Source organism: Lagopus muta, chromosome 5 (genome assembly GCF_023343835.1).
Source record: "Lagopus muta isolate bLagMut1 chromosome 5, bLagMut1 primary, whole genome shotgun sequence".
In the NCBI taxonomy this organism is placed as follows: Eukaryota; Metazoa; Chordata; class Aves; order Galliformes; family Phasianidae; genus Lagopus; species Lagopus muta.
Genome location: NC_064437.1, coordinates 64,836,893 through 64,860,664, shown reverse-complemented (window position 1 = coordinate 64,860,664; position 23,772 = coordinate 64,836,893).

Below are 23,772 nucleotides of genomic sequence, written 5' to 3'. Positions count from 1 at the left end.
AGTACAGCCGAGCTGGGGAATATTGATAGCGCTGTAGAAATAACATTCTTTGAATTTTCTTAGCCTACATACATTTCTTACTCATATCACCCCAGACATGGTTGGTGTTATCTCATAAAATGTAAACAGCTGTTTAATTTGGTTTGGCTTCAGCTCTGCTACAAGAATTGATTAACCTGATTTTAGGAAAAGCCAGCTCGAAATGAAGAGATCAGGCAAACCAAGGAGCTCACCAGCCTGGGAGAACATCGTTAGCAAAACCATCTCTGGGAAGTGACTGACATTAAATGATATTATACAGTAAAACCCCCATAGCAGCCACATGACAAGTGGTTTCTTTGAGTTTAGGTTGTTAGGGTTGGTGGATTTGAATAGTCTGTTAGAAGTCATGCCGTTCTTATGGTGCATTGCTGACTCCATCTGTACTGGATCAGCTGTCACCATCATCATCTGTCCCTTCTCCTCTTCCCTAAACAAACCATTCTCTCTCTCAGCCCCAGTAGGAAGGCTGCCTCAGAGCTTTGCCTAACTGTGTTTTATCTCAAGATGGACACTACCTGTTGAGTCAGAAGATGACATTACAGCCCAGCTAAAGCCCCCTCAGAGACACCCTGCTGAGTTTTGGCAATACTCTTGTTTAGTGTTTGCTTTATTGCTAACACAAATGGCCATTGATGAACTCATTTTCCATAACTTCCACTAGTTATCTCATTACTCATCTTTGCCTCAGTTATCCTTCAGCAATTCCAAATGTAGTTTAGCACGCTAACTGCTTTTCTTTTTGTTCTTTTTGTTTTATTTTTGTTCATCAATCTCATAGAGCAAATCTTAGTGTCCTCATATTTCTGCTAGGAAAAACAGCAAATGGTTGTTCCCAAAACACTCTCTCCCAGCCACCAAACACGTGTCTTATCTGCATCCTCCCTCTACCTCCTTACCAGTTGAGTCCAACCTTACCCCACCACGGAAGCCATTCACAGGACTGCTCTCACTAACACCAAGATCTCTCCTGAGCAGTAGTTAAGAGACTACTTGGCCTAGGTAAGGCTAGAAATACCTATTCCCCTTTGTATGACCTCAGGTTTTCACCTCTTTATGGCATTGTATATTGCATCACTGAAGTTCCATTGCAAAGTTCTAAGGCTCTACTCGTAACTTCTCTTCGTGAAACTCATTTTAAATAGATGGGTGGAAATTTAGCCAACAACCCCCCTCCATTCATAGTGATCAGTAATATCAGGTTTTGATGGATGGTAGAAGTAGAGTAGATAGTTCTTCTCTGCAGCTTCCCAGCCTTGCAGAGCTGAGTAACAAAGTACTGCACAGGAAATGGAGGTTAATAGAAAAAAAAGAATAGAATTGTTTAATAGAACAACGAAGAGGTATTACCAAATGGTCTTAAGTTTGTTTATACTGCTGTAAGCATGAAAACTATATATCAAAAGAGACCTGATGTTTATCACTTTCTTTCCATGCTGCTTTTCCCAATGGAAAAATGGCCACAAAGCATCCTCCAAACTGTCCAGCAATGAGCACCACAGGCTGGGGCTCACAGCATGGGTATTGGATCAGCAGGATTTATTCAATCCCTCCACCAAGGCTGCAAATGAATGCTTTAAGATCTCCCTCACTGTAATTTCGTGGGAGAACTGAGCTGGGTTAACCAATATTGTTATTCTATTTTCCCTGGCTTTGAAACCTCTAGCAATTCTATGGGATCTAACAGGCATTACAGCAGGAGTCAGACTGCATAAATTACTTCCCTATGCAGATAATCTCCATTTTAGTAACCAGGAGGAGTGACACCTATAACCTTGGACAAATCTGGGTAACAGTTCTAACTCCAGGTTGAATCAGCCTACACCAAAAACTCGCTTTCGACAAGAATTTGCTGCTCATCCTGGTTCATAGCTCAAGAGATTTAGTAGACAGAAATAATTTAATTTGAAAATTTAATTGAATATGGGGCTGAATAAGTTGGTTAGAGATAACTGGGATTCCATCTGTATAAGCATTAAGGAAGCCCTTAACAGGCAGAACTCCCTAAACCCACACTTGTGCGTATTGATTAAGCACAGTTAAGAGAATTTCTCCTCCAGCACTGAATTCTATCTCTTGTGCAACAGTATCTCTGTATGACAAAGATACATTTTTTTCTTTTTTAAATGAAAAGTATTTCAATTTTTATTTGGCAAGGGACAAATGTACTCAGACTCCTAAGCAGAAATACAGCAGGGTTTCCAAAATGAGAGATTTCAAAAAAATAAAAAAAAATTAAAAAAATAGGCAAGCCAGTACGGATCCCATATTTAAAGACAAAAATCTTCTCTGTTCAGAAGGAGAAGTATACCTCTTAGATTATGATCTAACGTACACAGAGATAAGAAACACTCAAGAGTATTTCCCTTCTGGGGAAACATTTTGAGAAACTTTCATCCGTATTTTCAGCACAAAAGGATCAGCTAAATTGGGTGTTTATCCCTATCAGCTCCAGGAGCAAGAGAAATCTAACAGTAGCCTCAAAGTCAATAAAGCAGAAGCATAACCCATCCGAAATGACGGTCACGGAGAAAGCAAATGGTAGCAGCCTCCCTGAGAACCTGGGATAGCCCAAGAGAAGTCCTGCAGATAAATCAGAGCTCTTTCATTTCAGCACACTGGTGGATCTCCAATCATACAGCTGGTTTCTGCCTCGGGTTGGTTGGTTTTTATTATTCCAATAACAAACGTACTATAGAAGCTTGACCTAACAAACTCCTGACTCATCCTGGGGATAATTTCCTTCACTCTTTCAGTGTATAACTTGGCATTAACGTCTGAACTTATGTTTCTCTTTTATGCAGCGTTTTGCCACTGATGTTTTGTTCCTTCTAAACAAAGAAAACTCCAATTGCAGTTTGGGAACAAGCCAGGTTACTTCAGGGCTGCTTTTGGATACCGTAAGAATATCTGCGCAAGTGCTTAAATGCTCAGAATCTGCCAGCTCTACAGTTTGACTGCAAATAAATCCCAGAGGAAGGTGAAGGAAAAAAAAACCAAACACACAGAAAACAAGAGTGACAAATGCTCTCTCCAAACACTTCTTCAGTTTTCAGAGGCTTTCCAAGAGCTCATGTAGTGCAGTGAGCATTCAGAGCATTCCTGGTACCTATGAGACTAGTATTGCATCCCTATTTTCTGTATGTAGCTTCAGAAAGGTGCAAGGAAGCCCTCTAGCCCTCTAGAGAATATCTGCTCAGGATCACCAACCAGAGGAGTTCATGCCTATTAACAGTAGCAGTTTTAAATCATATGTCATGTTAAAAACCTGTTTTGGCATGATTGAACGTACATATCTTCAGCTGAGGTCTCATGTATAATTTCAGCACGGACTAGGATCCACAAAATTCAGATTCTCTTCCATTGGTTTCCTCATCCAGCGTCCAGTTCCCCACATTCAAATCTCATTTTCTGTGGATATTTCATCACAGTGAGGGCCAGCAAAACAATGCAATTAGAGTTAAAGCCTGGCAGTGCAGCACATAGAAGACAAAGGCATCTGATTTACTATTACAGCCTTATAAATGCTTTTCTCTGCAATATTGGCAGTCAAACCAAGAACTCAACCCAACAACTCCAGCAGGGCAGTAGGAATAATTGATTTTTCAGTTCAGTAGCCAAATTGGAAAAGAAAATTGTTTGCAATGACCCAAAATGTTTTTTGTTGCATTTCTCATTAAAGTGAAACTGTGGGCAAGGACTGCTGCTTTTCCATCACCCAGCAGCCTGGCTGGGATGTGTTTCAGCCAACCCACAGGCAGTCTGAATTGAGCTCCCAGGTTCCTCTGCCCCATCCCCAAAAGAATGGCTCTCATCATCACTCAGGCCATTCTATGATTCTATGACTATTTCCCCATCCATTTAAAGAGAACCAGGTGTCCTCTCACCAACACCAGCCCTGTCCCAGGCACCAGATGACTGTATCACTCCTGGCCACTCCAGTATGGTGCATCCAGCAAAGCACTGTGGGCAGGAGAGCAATTTGTCCCAGGTGAACACATGTAAGGGTCAGGATGCTCCCTGAGGACAGAGAGAAAATTTCAAAGCTGCTTACACTGAATGTCTGTCTCCCAAACAAAAGTCTGGTCCTCCACTTTCTGGGAGCAAGGCCAGCAATGCATATCTACAGAGAAGTGCAAGGACAGGGAAAGCATGGGTTTGCATTTCGCTAGAATATTCTCCCAGATGCCGGCAACTGCCTAATACGCTTTCTTTAGTGGTCTCTGATGGGTACTCAGTTAAAATTGAAATATCTCAGAATGCAATAGTTATTTCCAAATTCCCTAGTAGTCACCAGCTACGAGCGCAGCCTTCCTTCCCTGAACCTGGATTTGGCTGCTGACAAGAACAGCAAAAACTTTTTAACATTTGACCAATGTTTCTCATTGGCTCCAGGTAATCGAGTATGCCATGTTTCATATTTTGGAAAATCAGATAACACTCTTAAGTCAAATCATACCTCTGCATGTGGAGCAGCAGCAGACCCAGCTGCTGGGAGGGCGGTCCAGCCGGGCAGTCCATCTGCACAGCCCCCAGGCAGTCCTTAGCACCAATGCAGGCACATCCACTCCCCAGAGCTATCCGAGGCTGGCACCAGCACAGACCACAGGCATTTTGCAGCAGACAGACATAAAATCCAGTGCTATTGATGCAGAATGGGTTCTCCTCACTACAGCCAGATACACTCCTGTGAACAGCCGAAGTGACAGCTCTTGGTTGGGTGGCAATCACCTTCTTTAACTGAATATAACGAAAGACTACTGAAAATTACAGAATAAAAATTATCTCTATTTTGAATTAAAAATACCGGAGTTGCTAATTATTTACAGTATAGTTATTTAGAAAGATAATTATCTAACAAATAGAAATGCTTTGCAAAATATTGGAATATGTTAATTCAAGTATTTTCTGAAAACTAATTGAGTTGGAAATCCCCAGTTTTCTTTTACAAACAAGGTCATAAACTGCCTTAAAAATCTCCCAGGAAATTCAAGAGAATTTATTCAATAAGGTATGAATAAGTAAATCTCTGTTATGCTTATGGATCCTTCCCAAATACATGTTCATTTTAATTAATCCCATTAATTTTTACAGGATTACTTGCTTGTTTAACCTCAGGGAGTAGCTTTCCGAATGGAAATGAAATTTTGAGCTCCTGTGTATGTTTTTTATGATAACAAACACCGAGAAAACAGAAAACATTTATTGCTGCCTGGAAAGCCTGATTTGTTTTTCTCATATACATTTCCACAGCAGTGACAGCAACTGATAGCAGTATATATACTAGGCAAGCACTATGCCGTGGAGGACGTGAAGTAACTATTCATTTTATTACAGGTAACTATATTTGAGAGGGAAGTTAATCTGACAATCAGATGAATGGTATTTTCAGCTTCTTATAACTTTGATATAATCGTTATTTCCATTTGCATATCTGACCTAAGATTGTAGGCTCTGGGCATTCGAGGAAACCTCATTTCTGGCACTGAATTATATCAGAGTTAAAAAAACAAACACAACAGTGTGGCTCCCTCAATGTTTCTTACAAGTGGCTTTATTTACCTTGAAAGCTTAGTTGAAGCATGAGATTTATTAGCCCTTTAACATTAATCACTTTTGCTATAAACTTCCACCATCCCCCAGGTTCCTGTGTTATCTTACACGGACACATTCAGCTCTAAAACTAAATGCTGTCCCCAGTATGGCCAAGCACTGAATCAGTCACCATCTGAAAGCCTGCATGCTTCCCCAAGTTCAATGGCACTCAAAGGATACCGTCCCAAAGGCACATCATCTTTTAGAAGGCAATGTGAGAGACATATCCTGGTGTTCTTTTACCTAGCAGGTCAAGTTTGCTGAAAAAATGGTTTGGTTTCTACTCTGACTTAGACAACCTATTTCATCTGAATATTGGGACTCAAGAGTTCAAGTTCTTGTGATGCATTCTGAAGGAATACTGAATATTTAGTTTCATGAGTTCTCTGCTTTTTTCATTGTTTCACAGATCTACTAGGCTCTGTGCACTCATTAATGCTCATTTCAACTTGATTAGCAAAGAAAATCCAGACTTTTTGGTCAATTAAATAATCATTGCACTTCATAAATATGATTTCACAGATACAGGTTCTAATGATCATACCGTACCGCTAATAGAAGACAATCTCAAGTAGGAAGCTGCAAGAGCTTAGGCAAAGTGTGTTGCAAGATATGGATGTGCTTGTAAAACAGCCTTCCTCCTTTCTTTTGCTTCATCAGATGCCATCAAGACTGCCAGGACTTGGACTGAATGCTCAACTTTTCTTTGCATTCCTTTTTCACTAAAATATAGACATGCAGCCTTACAAAACACAGTTAGAATCACAGAATCCTAGAACGGCCTGGGTTGAAAAGGACCCCAATGCTCATCCAGCTCCAACCCCCTGTTGTGTGCAGGTCACCAACCAGCAGCCCAGGCTGCCCAGAGCCACATCCAGCCTGGCCTTGAATGCCTGCAGGGATGGGGCATCCACAGCCTCCTTGGGCAACCTGTGCCAGTGCCTCACCACCCTCTGGATGAAAAACTTCCTCCTCATATCCGACCTCAACCTCCCCTGTCTCAGTTTAAAACCATTCCCCCTTGTCCTCTCACTATCCACCCTCGTAAACTGCCATTGCCCGTCCTGTTTGTATGCTCTTATATTATTTATAAGCTTATAAGTTACGTTACAAGTTAGGTATATTATTTATAAGTTAGGTTGGCCAGACTTGAAAATCTTGGCATTTGGTGCATGCTATCATATGCACATGCTGTATCACTTACAGCAGATAAACTTACTTTGGTGTAGGGTTTTGAGTTATCACTTGAACTCGTTGTGTCTTGCTGAAGATAACACAAATCATGGCACAACCATCAGACGTCCATCAGAACGAATCCTTTCTCTGGGCTGTCCTTTTCAGGCTGCCTATAGTGCTTGGATACGACGATAGACAGAAAATTGCAGAGCACAGTATGCTGTGAAACCGAGTCAGTTATTTAAAACAGCTGCAAGTAGGTGGTGGTATATATATATATATATATATATATATGTATATGTATATTTGCTTGTAAAAAAGCTAACAACAAAAACGTGCAAATGCTGTGCTTTTGTTTCTGTCCTGGTAAATACTCTGTCCAGCAATACAAATACCAATCATAAACTAACGTCTCCAGGTGAAATGAAAGGGAAACTTGTTCAAGGCTGCAGGAAAGTGGCAGCATCATGTATCAGAAGAAACATCTAATAGCATGGGCAACAACAACTACACAGCTGTCATCTGTAATTAGGTGCAGTGAATCATAGTACGCGTTTGCTTTGAACCAAAGCATACACAATTTATTCCATTGAGCAAAAAACATGATAGAGAATGGTTAAACCCCAACCCTCGTTAAATTTGTACCTCATCAGACAGCAGCATTCTTTCCCAGGGCACCAGACGGATGAACTCCTCATTGCAGCAGCTGAGCCTCACACACAGCCCAGCTGCTTGGTGCATGTCCTGAACTGGGAGTGAGCTTATGGCGAGGGTGGTGCTGGGTCTGCTGTGTGCGAGTGCCTCTCAGGGCATTCGGATTGCCATGCAAACTTTAAACTTTATCAATCTCCATCAGCTATTCAGGTTACTTAGTAATTAATTCCTTGGCATTTTTCTATTTCTGCAACGTCAACATCAGGAACTCGGCCAGACCCAGCCCTACATCCTTTTGGTGTGAGGTCAACATCAAGTCTGGCTGTGCAAAGAGCAGCAGACTGGGCACCAGCACTGAGCATGGAAATTGCAGTGGTGCAAAGACTTATCAGAAATGTGCTCAGGCCCAGTGCTACCAGCCTGCAGCATCCCCTCAGGACAACCTCAGGAGTGGGAGCAGGCCACCTGCAAATAGCAAGGGAAAAAATATCTGCGAGTGAATCTGCATTTCCAACAATGGAGAATCTCCATTTCTCCCCCCCCCCTAGTTCTTCTTGAAGTAAATTTAAACTATTTGAAAATGGTTATATGCCACAGCAGAGACTATTTTGGGGACAGCAGAAGAGAGCAGAAGTGTATTTTAATGAAAAAAACAGCCTCTTCCCTTCAGGGCACTACTTGGCAGAGACCAGGAACCCACAGATAACAGATGGTCAGCAATCTCCTAACATCCTGGCAGGCCTGACACTACCTACTGGGACAGGATCTGTGGCAGAAAGATAAAAATGGCACTGCATAATGGATGGAGAGGTCTGAGCATTCAAATACAATGACAGAACAACTAATTAAGTCTTACGTTCTCGAAACACTTGGAAGTGAAGTCTTTTTGAAACTTAGGCATGCAGGAAAACTAACACAAACAAATAAATACGATTTAAGCATGTACCAGAAATTATTCAGACCTCCCGCGGGGTTTTGACAGCAGTAGGGACCAATAGCATAAGTAGCATTCATATAATGCTCATTACAAAGCTAAAGTAAAGCCAAGCATTCCTAATAATCCAGTAGATTTTTAAAACAGTGCAGTCAGTTTCTTTGCCATTTAAGACAAGAAGTGAGAAATAACTGCCCAGCAGCAGATGTGCTCCTCTGGGATCCTCTTCTGATTACCCTTCGACTGCTCACCATGGCTGTTGCATCATCTACACCATGGATGCCTTTTCCCCCAACCTGAGACTTTCTCATGTGTTCTGCATGATGTCATACATCTGTATCTTGCTCTTTTGGTAAATCCCAGCTTGCTGGGGCATGAGAGACGTGGTCAGTGGGAGTGGTGGAGATGGGCTGACGTTGGACTTAGTGATCTCAGAGATCTTTTCCTACCATAATGATTCTGTGAGGGCATAGGAGGTGCTCTGTGTGGATTTTGGATGTCCAAGATGTCTACTCCATACTGTACAGAAGAGCCCCCCAAAAAGACATGCAGGGAACCTTCATTTCGTCCTATGTGTGTCTTCATTAATACCAATGCAACCATCTAGCACTTCCAATGTGCAACTTGGGGAAGGGTGACAGAACCTGGCACCCCAGACAGGAGGCAAAGAGATGGGAATCACACCTTGTGCTGAATGTTAGACAAACAGAACACAAGGTGTGAGAATACTGGTGTGGGAGCAAGTAAGGGAGATTGGGAAAATGAGCATTACCATAACTGCACAATACAGACTGAGAGTCCAAAGCCACTCTCTGCAAAGAGGTGCTTAAATCACTGTCCTGAATTCTGGCAGCTGGGCTCTTCTTTATTGGGGAGCTGCCTTTCCTAATACATAATATAACAGATTGATAGTGAGAGCAGTGGCGCGTAGAAGAGATGATAAAATATAGGTAAGACAACATTGAAGACAAAATATAATGAGATTAAATAAGAAGGAAGCCTGGCTCCATAGTGTGGCTGCCTCAGGAATGGGATGCAGGCTGGAGCACTGCCCTTGAGGCAGGCAGGAGCATGGGAGCCACAGGCTGAGAACAACACTGAAACACATCTGTGTGCATGGCAAGTGCTCTCACCACTGGGCTATGGCCAAATAACATCACATGTACGTATGGTTTCATGCTTTATACTCATGGGTATCATTCAGTTAAAATGAATATAAAATACTACGTGAAATTATATTTCGTATGAATATAGAAATCACGTACTTTTTGGAAAGAAGCAGCTGATCCTTGTGCTTGAGGCATGTGGTGAATCCACCATGCCAAATCACCAGGGTTCACCTTCAGGTATGGAAGCTCCCACAGGTCCTTCCCCTCAAAGCCTGTCTCAGGACTTGCTCCAGCACACAGTGGAAGCCCTGAGCACAGCTGGCAACAGACATTACACCCAGAGCTGAGATATGGCTCAGTGGATGGGAACCTCCAGCTTGGCATGCACAGAAAGAGTCAAAGGCAAATGGGTGGCACTGACTGCTCACTCCTGCCTCCAAAGTGCATTTCTGTAGTACTGAATTGGCCAAAGCTCCTTTTCTTGGCTCTATTTTCACCACAAAATCATTGCTTCTAACAATCTGCGCAAGAGCAAATGGAACAAGGCTAAACAAACTCAAAGTGTTCTCCTCTTCTGCCCAGATAATGAGATATATGGAAGACAAAACTTCAGTCCTGCTGAATGTTAGCATATAGAGGGTAGGCCTCAGAAACTGTATGCAGATCTCAAACTTGTATGTTCAGCTCCACTCTTAGCCTAAAAACAATTGCTCCTCCCCATTTTCTGCTCTTTGCTCCAGGCATCCAAAACATCATATGGGGATTTGGGATCCCCATTTGAAACAAATTGTTTTTAATTAAAATAGTAATTTTCAGCCCTGAGAGATGTAAACTATTAAAAAGTTGCCAGGAGGGAGATGCTCTAATGGAGAGCAATGAGCAATTATTGCCAATCTGCTGCAAGTTGTCAGAGAAAAACAGTGGAACATCAGCACAGCCTCTTGCCAGTTGACTATTTATCACTACAGACAGCATTTAACAGCATACAGGTTTTCCTTCCATAAAGGCTCAGCAAGTGCACTCCATTCTCTTATATGTCATCAAGACGTTTTGATATAAGAAAGGGATCAGCGCGAGAAATGGAAGAAACAAATCTCTGCTCTCTTGAAAATAGCTCCTGAGCACCTAAAACAAGAGGCATGCAGGGACTAGGGGAGGCAGACACAAGTGGTTCCCTCCTGACAGTGATCTCTCTATCCCAGACCTCTCCTTGTAACCCAGGAATACTCCATTGGGACATGCCAGCAGTGTGGACCATATAGACATGCCAACCAAATACGTTTGAATTTTCTCACACACAATCAGAAGTGAACCATAGGAACAAACACACTCAAAGGACGAACCTTGGAAGGCAAAACCCACTTGCTTTCTGACAACACTTTTTCTTGTTCAAGGACTCAGCATGTGCCATAAATGCATTCTGAAGGAATTTAACTTCAGCATAAAGAATGCTTCCTATTACCAAGAAACTTCTGCTGGACTTCTTAGATTCAGATGTACCACCATTTGCAGATACATTAGCCTAAATACAGTATGTTTGGCTGGAAATCAGCTGTACAAAAGCACTGACAGCCCCCAAAAAGCTATTGAATTCTTCTAGTCTGATTTGGAAACATACCTGCTTATGTCCCCCTGGGAATGTGCTCATGGATGTCCTGGCCATACATGGCTGTGCTTTTTGTTCTCCCTGAAGAGTCGGTCTCTGTCACCATTCATACCTGCAGTGAAACAGGACAGAAAGAGCTGTATTTGTGGAAGTTCCAGATCTCTAAGTGCAAATCTGCATTTGCAGATGTGTCTGTAGACACATACAGGTGTTAGCCAGTGTCCCATAGGGAAATATATGCACCGATCCACTTCACACTTCCAAAGTTTCATAGATTACCACATTCAAAGTATTTGAAGAAACACATCTTACTTCAGAAGCCAGGACATCAAATTTTCACTCTTAGATGTCTTCATCTCCACTGAAACAATCTATGAAAATCTATACTGGGAATCAAAAAGTACAAATAACTGAGCTGCAAGTTTTGATAGGCGGATTGGTGGTGTAGGAAACAACTCAGATGAATAATTAAAAAAAAAAAGAAAGCGTGTTGGCAAGCTTCCTGAAAACAACTTTCAAAAGAAAAACTCTGCATTTCCTGTAAATAACTCGTTTTTCTACTCAGGAAGCAGAGAACATCTGCCTCCGCCACCACAGACACCACGGAGCAGCACGTTACTCCAAGGAGCATTTCTTTGGTGACCTTACTGGGGTAGCATCAAGATGAAAAGTATTCTTCTTTTTTGTAATTCCCTTCTCGCCCGATTCAGGCCTCATTAAATCAAGAAGAACGTTAACCATACATTGAAGCATGTGTTGCATGAGCCCCTTTTTTTCCAGAAATGCAGGCACTGTTTATTAATAACGGTGTCACTCGATTCCCTTAGGTAATAAACACCAGCAGATGACACTGTATTCACCCACGGCTATACCCTCATCATTAATTAATATTAAGAAGAAGTGCGAAGGACAGAACTACTGGAGAAATCAAGACTCAAAAGAATTCCACTGAAAGATGTTTAAACAGATATTCCACAAGGGCAAATAGAGAAATTAAATTTTCCCCTAGCAGTCTCTGTGACAACAGGAGAATACTAAATACCGAGCTTAAGGGACGTGTTGCAGCAAAATGTTTTGCCTTATTTTTAATTTAAATGTAGTGATATAGACAAAGAGCCTGGAGGCATCAGGCATTGACAATCAGAGCTTACATAATGAATAAGTCTTATTAGTGTACCAAAATCACTGCTGGCCACAATCGCGTAAGTCATCTGAGGATGCACTTCTTCACTGTAGATGTGTGCAAAGTCTTTTTTTTTTTCTTCTTCTTCTTTTTTTTTTTTTAGTGGGGAGTATTTTCAAAAAATGTTATTTCTTTTTTGCAAAAAAAAGTCCTTTGAAGCCCTCCAAACAGTCTTTGAAGTCGAGACAGAGAAGTCATTTTGCATTCCTACAGCCATTTTGCCTCCCCCTTCCGCCTGTCTCCTAAAAAAAAGAGGGCAGAGAGCTTAGTGAAAAATTTATATCATGAAATAGGTGGACTCGTCTCATGACATCAGAAGCATTCAAGCAAACAAAATTCCATCCAAGTGGGAGTGTACATATCTTTTATGTAAATCAAAGGCACTGTGAACTGAAATACTGGAAAATCAGGATTAATTATTTCAGATTAAGCGCTACAATCTATAACTCAGAATTCTGCAACGTACATCATCATAGAATGGCTTGGGTTGGAAGGGACCTCAAGGATCATCAAGCTCCAACCCCCTGCCTCTGGCAGGCTGACAATTTCTGTATCTTATACTAGACCAGGCTGCCCTGGGTCCCATCCAACCTGGCCTTCAACACCTCCAGGGATGAATGGGGCACCCACAGCCTCGCTGGGCAGCTGTTCCAGCACCTCACCGCTCTCATAGGAAAGAATTTATAAATCATCATAAAGCATATGATGCGTTAATGGTCTGGTAAATAAATACTTGCTTTATAGGGCTGTCCTCACTTAGCAATCTAATGGATTTATTAAAATCAGGTGCGTGCTTTGTGGCAAATCACAGAGGTCATTCCAAACCCATGGAAGTGACTGAGGCCATAAAACCCATTAGCAGCACAATTTTAAAGCTGTTCTGTTCCTCCTTGCGTTCCTATAAATGTATTTCTCTTCTTGACAACGCTTCCTAAGGTGTCAAAGATTTCCCCATATACATCTTTTTGGAGCCTCAGACAAACAAGAATGGCTGATTTCACTCGAAAACTAAAAGCTTTGAGAGAGTTTGCTGTGGGATGATGAAGAATCCCACCGGCACGCGAAAACAATCGGTAAATACAGGCTTATTCTTCCATAAAACGCAATTTGTTAAATACAAATGTTCGCTAATGGAAAATGTTTTACTGCTGCAAATACGAGGCTGCTAGAAAGACAACTTGAAATCAATCAGAAAGCAATAAAAGCACCAGCACAGGCATAGAGTGGGCAAGTATAAATAAAAAGTGCATTCTGTTATTTTTTATGCCCTCTTGAAGAGCAGCACCGCTTCTCTTTAACCATCCACAGCGCTGAAAGTCGCAACAGCGCTCAGACTCTGGTATGTATCACTTCTTATTCTGCAATCCACCATATCCTTCTGCTCTAAATCTCACCAACAGGTCAGCAGAAACCTGACCCATCCTGTGAAAGAAGTAGTGATGGGATAGAGATATATATATATATATTTTTAAGTGATTCCTCATTGCTTTCATCACCACTTACAGTGGATGTTCGAGCACAGGGAGGCAGGAAAAAACGGCAAATAAATCAGGAATGCTCATAGATCTGTATTTATGTTGGAAGCCAAAGTGAACTCACAGGAAGGGACTGACTGTCCCTAACCATGAATGCCACCATGAGGTGCTTAGATTTTATTAACCCTGGCAAATAACATTTCATGTTCAAATAGTTAAATACTCATAGAAAGCAAAACTATTGCAAATATCAAGCATTAAATTACTTCAAGTTATGTGAAAAATTCATTCCACAGAATGGCCTGGCTTGCAAAGGAGCACAGTGCTCATCCAGCTCCAACCCCCTGCTGTGTGCAGGTCACCAACCAGCAGCCCAGGCTGCCCAGAGCCACATCCAGCCTGGCCTTGAATGCCTGCAGGGATGGGGCATCCACAGCCTCCTTGGGCAACCTGTGCCAGTGCCTCACCACCCTCTGGGGGAAAAACTTCCTCCTCATATCCGACCTCAACCTCCCCTGTCTCAGTTTAAAACCATTCCCCCCTGTCCTATCACTGCCCACCCTGATAAAAAGCCGTTCCCCCTCCTGTTTATACACACCCTTCAAATACTGGAAGGCCACAATGAGGTCTCCCTGGAGTTTTCTCTTCTCTAAGCTAAACAAGGCCAGCTCCCTCAATCTTTCTTCCTAGGAGAGGTGCTCCTATGTTTATTTAAAACATAATTTTCTGCCTGCAGAACTTAAGTTGCCACAATTTGAAACTTCTGCTTTCCTGGCAGCTCCAAAGCATTTGATGGCTTTATTCAGAACAAACAAATGCAGGCACGCTTCTCACAGCAATGAGCAGCCCAGAAGTTGATATTTGGAGTGTGGACCACAAGAGAGCTTCAGAATTCAATGGTGAATGACTTAAGCAGAAGGGCAGGACACCAAAATACCCCGTGGTTGTGGAAGAAGAAAATAAACTACAGGCACAGATCGAGTGTGTTGAAAATGAAATGAATAAAGGTAGGCATCATCTAGCATCAAGTCCGGGCAGCACTCTGCCAAATGAGGCAGGAAATCCTACAAATGTAGTCATTTAGCAGCTCCTGGATTTCAGGCCACCACGGAAACCAACCACATAGGGAGTTTTCTTATTCTACGTGCAGAGTTATGGTGCTGCTCAATTATTTTCATTTTAGCTCAGTGCAAAAGAAAATAATGTTAACAGCAACAAAAATTCTGCTCCTCAAACCGTATTGATTTGCAGGATTATGCTGGAGGACGGGAGAGCATTCCTGTTGATTTCATGCTATTTGAATTGATCACTATCTGCCTACCTGCCTTAAACAGCCAACTGCAATGCTCCTTCAGTCTCAGAACCTCAATAATGAAAATGCTTTCATTTTGTAAATCACGGTCCTGAAACTGACAGCACTGTTCCAAACGCGGCCGCCACTTGCTTAAATCAGGTCCAACACACACCTTAAGAGCAAACCAGAATTTTTCACATGACCCTACAAATTTGAATCCCTATTTCCATAGCAAACACTGTGTTTGGTCACCTTCTATTGCAGAAGTTCATTTGCTAAAACATGACATGGTACAAGGCTATGACTTTGGGTCGGTTTTATTTGCAAATCCTCCCCCAGAGCATCAGCAATGAACCACACCTGTTTTCAGAATTCATTCTCTATCTCCTAACCCTGCTCACCGACCTGTAGCCATGGGCTGATGAGGAAAACGTTTTCAGTTGCATAAGTTAAGCCCAATAGTGAGATAAAATGCTGTACAACCTACAACAGAGAGTGAAGAACTAGCAAGTATGGAAAAATCAGAAAGATACTTAAGATTTGTGCCTCCCTTTGCCACACGAGCAAACATTGCCGTCCACAAAGATGTTTGATTTACTATTTAACTGAGAAATTAGCTGCAGAAAACAGGTAGGAAGGACTTGCTTGGTGCAGGACAGCACAACCAGACCAACCTGGGCCACTGACATTCCCCACCCATCCTGAAGTTTTTTAAACCATGCAGTTTTTAAATACCACCAGGAGGGATTTTCCATGAGCTTTCATGTAGCCTGAAATTACTCGGGGCGACGCTGCCTGGCAATGACTGCACCTGTAGCAAATTCCCCTTTTAATTAAGTTTTGAAATATGACTTTGGAAATCCAAAACGAACTGAAGAAAGAGGAAGGTGCTTGCTATGACTGAACCAAGAGGCTCATCCTTACCCAGTAATAACCCAACCCACCCCACCATGGCCAACATTCCTGCACCAGGCCCACACTGCAGCTTGCAACTACTCTGATCAGATGTGAGAAGGGCAGGAGAAGTGGTACAGCAGTGATGCCCTTCCCATTGAATTCTATTACTGCAGCAGGCTGCCAGCATGGCACTGCTGTAGGGGCTGCCTGCAACCCCCCCCACAGCTCCAAGGATCTGAAATGAGCTTTAGGTTTCATGCTCACCTTCCTATTAAATGGCACAGGGAACTTAACTCAGATTAATGCATGTTTATACATTTTAATTGTAGATTAAGGTGTTTGGTGGATACATAAGAAACATCAGAAGCATATTAACTTCTGCTAGTTTTCACAAAATAAAAAAAGCTACTGACAAGTTAGCAATTATTCTGCAATTAGATGGAAATTACTTTCCATGCTAATTGCTCTGACAGGTGCCTAATAGCTTCTCTAAATGGGGGCTGAGAATTTACCCCTGGGTATTCTCAATTACTTTGCTTGACCACCTTTTACATCTCCTTAAAGTGGTGCAGACAGCCAGCCCCAATAACGTCCTGCTGGGGCATTCCTCCATGCCCACATCGTTCCTGCATGCCCACATCTGTGCACCCCTCAGCTCCACACCAGGTGAAGTCTCCCATCTTTGGCAGCCCTCCTGAGCCCCTGTAAGCTTTTCTAGGTTTGCTCCTGCAGCCCCTAGGGTCAAAATGTCAGCAATATTTATTATGCTATCATTTTTAACACAGAGAGGCTTTCCCCACACCTGGCACAGGCAGCAGCCCTTCCAGTTGCACATGCACAGTGCACACTTATTGAGCTCTCCCGCACGTAGCCCAAATGCAAACGTGCTCAGCCCAATGCAGACACACAGCTAGCAGTCGCTCCCGAGTGTTGTTCATCTCCATTACATTGAAGACTCTCCCTAGCAGACAATTTCAATATTTTTTAAATTAATTTTTAATCATTAGACTCACACTATAATGTTGCTACAGGTGTAAGGCAGATGGCCAACCTGGGTCCTGTATGTCTGCAGATAACCAAGAAAAAACAAACTGCTTTTCCTACAAGAAGGCAGCAAAGTGCCATTTCGATGCATAAGAAGTACTCAGCCCTCCCTTCCAGACAGGTCTCAAGAGGACTTCACCACTATAGTCCTCTTCAAATTGAAATTTCATGTACATAGAGTAATATAACCCCCATATGTTTAACATAGTCTCACTGTGAAATCCTTTCCTGACTTGTTTGCAAACACTATAATGCTGAGAAACAAATGCCAGCTCTTGCATTCAAATGGGACTGTTATTTGTGAAATGGTGACCTTTGTTTTCTATACAGGCATTCACAGCTGTTAGCCAAGATTATCTATATATCCCAAGGTGTATTTCATCTGAAATGCAAAGCATTTCTCTATGGCACCTATGGTTGGCTGGGGATATGACTAGTTTTTTTCCCCGTGACTGAGAACTATTTGCATGACTTTCAGATCTTTAGAGGTGATTTACAACCCCTGCATTCACATCATGGGTAGATAAACAGGAAAACTGCAATGCCTACAACAATCATTATCCTCGACATCTGGTTTATCCTGACAGTAATTCTGTACACAATGAATTTTGTCTTAATTATTAGGGCTGAGCTGATTTGATTTTCCTTTGGAGTTTACTTTCAATGGCACAAGACCCCTTTTCTGTCCAAGTCCGATGGACTGCAGGCACATGGGGTTGGCAGCTGAAGAAGATGCAGCACAACGAGCCCTCTGCACCACACAGAGCTCTTAGAGGGAACTCACACACTGACCGCCTCTCTCTTACAGCAAATATCAATTTTATGGATAATTTGACCTGTGAAATTCAACTCTCTGCATGTCTGCACTGCAATTAGGCAGTGCAATAGCAGCTCAGGAACAGCCTGGCATTGGTTTTAATGTAGCCAGTTGCAGCAGAAAGAGCAGGGAAGGTACAGCTGCAAACTTCTGTGCATGTTGCGCATGGAAGTCTATGCCATCAGGAGCTCATCCTGAGAGCAAGCTGGCCACTGAGATGGTCAGAGAGCTCCAGCTCCAGCTATCTGACCTTCTCCTTCTTCCTTCTCCTAGGAAGAAATATTGAGGGAACTGGGACTATTTAGACTAGAAAAGAGAAGGCTCCAGGGACACTTCACTGTGGCCTTCCAATACTTGAAGGGTGTGTATAAATAGGAGGGGGAAATGACTGTTTACAAGGTTGGATATTGATAGGACAAGGGGAGGTTGAGGTTGGATATGAGGAGGAAGTTTTTCAGCCAGAGGGTGGTGAGGCAGTGGCACAGGTTGCCCAAGGAGGCTGTGGATGCCCCATCCCTGCAGGCATTCAAGGCCAGGCTGGATGTGGCTCTGGGCAGCCTGGGCTGCTGGTTGGTGACCTGCACACAGCAGGGGGGTTGGAGCTGGGTGAGCATTGTGCTCCTTTGCAACCCAGGCCAAGCTGTGATTCTATGAACAGAGCATGTACTCAGGAGAGGCCAAAACTTTCACTGCAGAATGGTCAACATGCAGTAAAAAATTACTTAAGAAAAAGAAAATCTATTTATTAACTTGTTAACTTCTGGAAGTATCGGGTTAAGAGGATGAGGAAGGTAAAGCTGTCACTGAATCTCTACACCTCCCTGACTTCACTGAAGCACAGCTTGTGTTTGAAAATAGCTTGGGCTTGCCTCAGCACTTCTGTAATTACACTATCTGTCATTAATTACAGAGCTTTAAAAATGCACTTCAGTGACATTTCTGATGACACAAAATTACAGACGTGAACACAGCATGCAAAGATTGCAACAAGTATTCCACTCATTTATGCAACAGAGGTGTCTGAAAAGAAAAATACACGGCACCCTTCATTCTAGAAATACCTGAAATAAATAACTTAGGCCAGTTCTCATCTTTTGCTCTTTGGAGAACTGTCATGAGTTGTTATTCTGCCTGTCTGTATTGGTCTTGCAATACACTATGCAAATGCAGCTGCACTCCATTGCAATTGCACAGAGTTCAGAACATTTTGTTTCCAATTTCCCCCTCACAGCCTTGTTTATACTTTCAGTATTAGCATTCAGAAGTTGAGCAGCCTTGCCAAGCTTACTCCAGGGACTTGTAATGGCTCTGAAGCCTTCTCTTTGTTCCTAATGCACTCGTAGCCAAGCTCTGCAAAGTGGTCGCTTACAGCTTGCCTTTGCCTCAATGTTAACTAAGGATGCAACTCAAAACTCTGCTGCTCGCTCAGCTCCCCCAGCACACCCAAATATGTTCATAGAATTGCTCAGGTTGGAACAGACCTTAAAGATCATCTGGTCCAACCACAACCTAAACTTACTACCCTACCTCTAACAGCCCTCTGCTAAATCACATCCCTGAGCACCACATCCAAATGGTTTATAAACACATCCAGGGATGGTGACTCAACCACCTCCCTGGGGAGCCTATTCCAGTGCTTAACAACCCTTTCTTTACAGAAAAGGTTAAAGCAATTTAGAACAGCAGCCAACACAAATGCTCCTGAGTGCAGCACAGCCCCAGGTATCCTCGTACCAACCCCCAGCAGGGCTGTGCAGATGATGCTGGCTCCCAGAACACCATCACAGGGACCTGCCTGGCAGAATTAAATGCATGTCCAAGCAACTGCACACGATCCCTAAGCAAGTGCCATCAGCTTGCAAAGAGAAACTCAAGCACAAGAGCTGCTGGCTGCTTAAAGCTCACTGCAATCTTTACTCTGATGCTTAGGCTGGACTCCAGCATCCTAGGTGTTTCTTACTGCCTTCTGTTCAAAGTCAGCAAATCCAGGGAAGCCCCCAGCTTTTCAAACAAGTCTCACTCCTCACCTTTCCCTCCTGTTTTGCTGTGAGGTTAACTAATAACGCTGTCCTTTGATTCCCTAGGTCACAAAACAGCTTCAGAAAACCAGAAGACCTGTTTCACCACCCCATGTGTCATTTCGCACTCGTATCTGCAGTTCCACCTAAACTGAAGGCTGGTTTTCTCCTGCTGTCTTTGAAAGACTTTCTTTCAATGAGTGCAACGTTTCTATCATCCTCCACTGGGCAGGCAGTGTGCTGCAAGCATCCTGTGATTCTCCAAGAAACACTGGGAAGACCCAATGCACAAAAAGTATCAGAAGGGGAGGTGGGAAAGAGCTGCGTAACGTCACTGCCCTCACTTTTACTCTGCCTCATCACAGAAGGTTACCAGCAGCTGGAGATTCGAACTCGTGCACTCCAAATCATCCGCTCCACGTTTTGAAATGCAGCTATGTGTGTCTAAAAGAGAAAGAAGGCTGGAAATAGGGTCTGCTTGAAATGTTGGTTATTTCTGAAGAGTGGTTTTGATTTTCCTTTTTCTGTAAGCCTCCCGTAAGTAATACTGTGTGATTAATTAAAGAAAACAGCACAAAGCACGACATGCACACTTGTATTTCAATACACAAGAGAAATGTCTTCTACATGAAAAAAAGCCCGGAAAGCTCCCACTTCACTCAGACTTTGGATCACTCAGAAAGCAGATGAAGACTTTTCAGGCATCAAACAACACATTGCTCTTTCAGTCTCCCTTGCTTGGACACATATTAATATACAAGAATCTATGCATTGAAAAATGAATGGTTTTCCTCAGTTCTGCCAGGTTCATTAAAAACACAACATTTTTGCTTCTCCAGCTAAATTCACCTTAAAATACTCATGCTCTAGCAAAACTCCCCTCTTAAAGATGAACACTTCATAAATAAACTAAGCCATGAAGAAAATCAAAGGGCTGGAGCATCTCTCCTATGAAGAAACGTTGAGGGAGTTGGGCTTGTTTTGCTTGGAGGAGATCTCATTGCTGCCTTCCAGTACCTGAACGGAGCCTGGATGGGAGCCCAGGCAGCCTGATGTTGTGGGTGGCAGCCCTGCTATGGCTGAGGGGGTGGAACTGGGCAATCCTTAAGGTCCCCTCCAACCTAAGCCATCCTGATCCCATGATTTATCCAGGATCTCACCTCAGCATCCATGGCTGCAGCTGTTGAATGGTTTGCAGCCTGGAAAGAAAGAAGCACTCAGAGGCAGGGTTGAGCTCCCTCAGAAAGTTGATTTTTGTCCACATTTATTGGAAAAAAATCCTGAACGTCACAGCAATCACAGACTGCATCTCATAGCACAGAGAAAAATCTAGAGCTCTGCTGGGAAAAAATCTAATGTATTAGAATGAAGAATAAGAAGAGATGGGAAGGAACAGAACTTACAGCAGTGGCACAGAGCACTTTCTTGGGAGCAAAAGAAAACCCAGATAAATCTCTTTCAAAAAGCCAAGCTGAGCTCTAGAAGGCATGAAACTTTGAGTCATTCTCTGTGCCTACTGGGGGGGGGGGGGGGGGGAGAGGAGAGAAGGCAAATTCATGGTTTTAAAGAAAATGGAGAAAATCCCAACTTCAAAACCACAAAGCAGCTGCCTGTTCTGCAAGGTGTTCTGCAGAGCCTCCCCTTCCTCTTCTACACTATTACACTGCTGAATCAGTTCTGTGCACAAACTATCTGATGTGTTCCATGGCAAAGCAAGCATTAGCATGGCACACTGTTCCTCCATACACAACTGCAGGAGTAGAAGTGCTTCAACTTAACAAAGCCTGCAAGAAATCCATTACCAGATTTTTTCCTCTATACTTTGTCAGGTCTCTCCAATTAAGTTAAGATTCTCAATTTTTGTACAGCAGACCAAACAACTTGCCTGAAACATGGCTTTAATTAAAGCACTCCAGCATCTCATCTCTATGCATGCAGATTTCCTTCAGCAAAAAAATACAGGAGGAGCTGGACACCAGATCTGAGACAGTGGTTAGCTGCAGAAGGAAAAGAGTCACACAGAGAAATAAAGGAGAACCAGTAGAACTGGAACAAATATCTAAACCTAAATCCCTCTTCTATTGGGTGCACCTTGTAACACTCAAATAAATAAAAGCGCTATTACAAGCATTGCACTTTGTACATCATAATCTCCTTCCTGGTTGTTGACAGATGGAACAAATTGGACTGCAACAGCAGAATGCCCAAGGAGAGGATGGTGTAGAATCAGCCCTCTCCTAAGTCAGTTCAGGGACTGGGAGCTCCAGATGTCAAAGAAAGTCTTTGCAAGTGAATGACAGGGCCAGAAAGCTGTAACTGGTTCCTTGCCTTCCATCACTGAAAACAGCAAAGGGTCTGGCCAGCTCTCATGTCTTACACAACAGCCACTTAAGAGATTTATCGGAACATTCTGCACTATAATTCACAAGTGGAGAGGGTGGAGGAAAAGGCTACGAAAACATATTGAGAGATTGGAAAGTAGGACCACAGAGAAAGATCTGCAGAGGTCAATCTATTTAGTTTACCAAAGAGAAGGCAAAAGGGGAGCTTTGATCACAATTTAAGAACCTGAAAGGATAATGAAAATCTGCAGTAGCAAGCACTTCAATCTAGAGATGAATGTGCATCAATTTCCAGGGGTCGCAAGTGGAAAAGTGCCAGAATCACATTGGAAAAAAAGAAACACTTGAATTAGTACTGTGGATAATTAATAGCTGAAGAAAATCACTGAAGGTTCTCACAGATGCACTACTGAGGAAGTCTTGAACTCAGTATTTCTCTACAGATGTGTTCATCATCTGTAGTTCATCTGAATTAGCTCAGAGAAAATCATAGAATCACAGAATGGTTGGGTTGGAAGGGATCTCAAGGACCATCAAGCTCCAACCCCCTGCCACATGCAGGGCCATCAACCTCCACATTTCATAGCAGTCCAGGCTGCCCAGGGCCCCATCCAACCTGGCCTTGAACACCTGCAGGGATGGACGGGGCATCACAGCCTCTCTGGGCAGCTGTTCCAGCACCTCACCACTCTCATAGCAAAGAACTTCCCCCTGACATCCAACCTCAATCTTCTCTCCTTCAACTTCAAACCATTTCCCCTTTCAAAGTTTTGACTCCCCTCCTGTTTATAGGCTTCCTTAAGGTACTGGAAGAAAATCCAAAGCCCATGCTGTGCACAGCTCAAACCAGGTGAACTCCAGATCTGACGAATGCAAAATTTGGTGCACCCAAAGCAAAACAAAACATAACCTTCTTTAAATGCTGTTTTTGTTTTTGTTTTTCCCATAGACAGTTAAAAAGAACGGAGAAACACCCCATTATACAGCATTTCAATTTAGAACTTACAGTCATCAGTAGACAAGTAGACAAACTCTCCTGCCCCCCATTGCATAAGCCAGCTTTCTGAACAGATCCAGCCTGGTGAGAGAAGCATCTGGTGAGAAACGGAAATGACTTTGCTGTTTCCAAAGGGTCAGGGGCCAGATCTGATTCAACCCAAGCAACAAAGATAATCACCGTGCTCAGAGACACGTGGGTTTCCAAAGCACACCCCTCATCCAACACAGGCTCTGCCACCTGCCTCCTTCTCTTCTTCTCCTCCCCGAATCACTGTCGGGCACGGCTGCTCCAGGCTGGCTGTGATGTGATCTGCTTTGCTGAGCAGCCCTCCCAGCCCCAGCAGTGGTTGCACAGTTGGCCATCGCCGGCTTCATTCAACTCAAATTGCATTGCGCTTAATTGATTCATTAAGGTAATCACCACTGTCATATCTTGTGCTCATTACAAACAACAACAAATTACTCAAAACGTTTTCCCTTCTGAGCAACTGTATCAAATACATTAATCAAAAGTTGTTTGGTTGTTTCAGTGGCTCATTATCCACATGCCATTTATACAATAAAAAGCAAATGAACAACAACTTGCCATC